At 34.3% G+C, this 3,169-nt stretch overlaps 1 long non-coding RNA gene across 1 annotated transcript in view; it reads left to right on the top strand.

The window, feature by feature from the left end:
• LOC102757847 overlaps window positions 1-3,169 on the top strand; it is a 20,723-nt gene that overhangs the window by 13,004 nt on the left and 4,550 nt on the right. The window lies entirely within an intron of this gene.

Here is a 3,169-nt window from a genome sequence, read left to right as displayed (position 1 = left end):
CCCTATCACAGTTGCAGAAAGTGAGCTAGTAACTTTCCAAGGGTCATACATCTTCAAGTCCACAAGATTTCTCAGGAATGTTTCAATACAGATGTTGTATTTGTCTTTCTCTCTATAAGAATAGTGACTAGTGTAGACTTAATTCTATTCTCATTTTGGAAGTTGAAAATAGGTTGATGATCACAAGTATTCCTTTGTAGCTATACCACACACTAAGACTATCTGCCCTGTCTGAGGAAAATACTTTTTAAGTACAGTGGGGCCTTGACTTACGAGTTTAATTCGTTCCGAGACCGAGTTCGTTAAGGAGCTCATTAACTCAAATTACTCTATCAACTCAGTGCAAAAAATCAGCCGAGAGACAGCTGGTATCTCAAAAAACTCATTAGCCGGAACACTCGTAAGTCAAGGCCCCACTGTATTTTCAGCAGCAGATTTAAGATTACAGTTCTCATTTAGGTTGTTTATTTTTATCTTACTCTCCTCTTGAATTTCTAATGTCACACAATCGCTTGGAAAAAATTACCAATATATCTTGGATGTAGCAATGTTGCACAGAAGCAATTAAATTGGATTTCATGAAAACCAAAACTGAACGTCCATGTATATTTGCCTTCATTATATGCCAATTAACTGTCAGTATACTTTTCTATTTTTTTGACTACTTGAAGTTTCTCAATAATTTGTACTTAAAATTCAGAGCATTCATAATCACCATCAATTATTATGGATTTTACTCTTGCATGTACACATCACTTGACTGATACAGTTCCAATCTATGAAGCACATTCCAGGCTACACTTAGGATGTACCTAAAATTGAAAGTGTGGTCAGATATTAGCAATAAATCTGCTGACATGGTTAGTTCTTGCCTCTGAGATAAAATCTCTATTTTTAATTTTTTGAAGAATTTCCATACTGTTTTCCATATTTGGGGTTTATTTGATATATGAATGTATAGTTTTATCAAATTTGGAAATTTTCAGCCAATAATTCTTCAAATAGTTTTCTTCCCTACCCACTTCTCTTCTCCAGGAATTCCAATCACATTGTTTTGAAACTGTGCTGCAACTCACTGACCCTGTGTTTATTTTTTAAAATTCTCTTTCTCTGTGTATTTGTTTTGGGTAGTTACTATTGCTATATCTTCAAATTTACTAATCTTTTCTTCTAAAAATTTTAATTTGCCCTTAATACTCTCCAGTATAATTTTTCATGTCAGACTGCAGATTTTTTTTTATAACTTCCATTTCTCTAACTTTTTTATTGGTTAAAATAGAATACAAGATATAACAACTGTTTAATATCTTTGTATTAATTATAACATCTCTGACTCTTCTGAGCAATTTTGATTAATTAATTCTTCTCATGTTTCCTACTTTCCTACTTTTTACATGTCTGGTAATTTTTTTATGGCCTGAGATTGTGACTTTATCTTATCGAAGGCTAGACATTTTTATAATCCTCTAAATGTACTTGTGCGTTCTTATGGGACACAGTTGTAGTACTTGGAAACAGTTTGATCCTTTCAGGTTTTTTATTTTAAGTTTTTTAGTTGGAACCAGAGCTATACTGAACTAGATTACTCACTCTCTAGACCCAAGGCCTTTGTATGTACTCTACCCAATCGCCCAGGATTCCTGAGGTTTTTCAGTGTGCTTGGTGAAGGGGCACTATTCCAACACTTGTAGGTCTTTAATGACCTTTCCCCAGCTTTCCTCACACGCAAGCTCACCCTGGTCAGTCTGCAGTTGAATACTCAGGAAAGACCCCCACAGGACTCCAGGGCTCTTTATCGGCTCAGTTCTCTATCTCTAGTACTCGGTCTGGAAACTCTAGGTGCCTGGGTTTCCATGGACCCTTAGCTCGCTCTTCTCAATTGAGGGACTCCGCAGCATTCTGCCTGGTTTCTCCTCCTTGCACTCAGCCAGAAACTCAATCAGAGCAGTAAATTGAGTTAATTGCATGGATTTCCTTATTTGTTTTCTGTCTCTCAGAGATCACTGTCTTTTGTCTGATGTCCAGTGTCTTGCAAAGCATTTTTTTCACACATTTTGTCCATTTAATGGTTGTTTTAGGCAGAAGAGACAATTCAGTCCTCATTACTGCATCATGGCCAGCAATGGAAATGCTCATATTATTATTATTAATTATCATTATTATTTATTATTATTATTTTAATGACAGTACCCTGGTAAGGCAAAATAGTCCATCATCAATTATTTTCTCACATATGAAAAGGTGCACATTATGTTTAGTTTTAGTTATAGTTTATATATATATATATATATATAATTGTTTTTTATAAATCTTATGTCCCTAGTGTCATATATGTTCTATATACTCTAATTCCTGGGGGGACCCTCTGGGAAAAAGAATAATTGGCAGGATACAATTCAATTACTCTTGAATCCTGGCCATCATTGTTTGAATTCCATCAAAACCCCATCTCCCAAACCTCACATTAATCTATTGCCTGGAGGCCAAAGGCCCTAATAACACTTGACCCAGAAACAAATAATTTTTTGAAGACATAAACATTTGACCTCTTCAATAAATTTTAATAATCAAATAATGGTTTCAGCTATGTTGCTATGTTTTATTTCATATTACCCCCAATATTTTTATTTCCCTTTGAAAAGAACTTCTTGGTTACTTTTTTCTGTCAAAATGAAAGATCTAATGCTAAAGGTTAACATTTAATATAACATTTTTGGTTTAAGATTTGGAGCCCCTTCACCGAAGGAAAAATTTTACTTTTTTTGGACTAATATGGCTAGCGTGCATAGGATTATGAGGACTAGGTGATTGGGAAATGTTTAATTTAATTAGGGCTGAATTTGCAAATAAAAAAGAATGCTAGAAGAATATATAAGGAGAAAAAATAAGTAGGGAATAATGAAGAATCATTAATCTCTTGGTTGCTGCATATCTGAAATAGCTTGTTTATTAGTAGTATTTTAGCCACAGTGAGCAAAAGGCTCACCTTAAGAAGACATTTGTTGGGGGAAAAAGGAATACTGTCCATGTTGAAATGACTAATGACGTTTTTACATAGCTATTAAAAAGAATGGTGTGTTGGGTATATATTCACGTGTGTATATATATATATAACTTAAACATTATGTATTAGAACTACTGTGCACATATGGTACGTGACCACCGCAGA

This window comes from Myotis davidii, unplaced genomic scaffold (assembly GCF_000327345.1).
Source record: "Myotis davidii unplaced genomic scaffold, ASM32734v1 scaffold184, whole genome shotgun sequence".
NCBI lineage: Eukaryota > Metazoa > Chordata > Mammalia > Chiroptera > Vespertilionidae > Myotis > Myotis davidii.
This window is presented reverse-complemented; position numbering and strand designations above follow the sequence as displayed.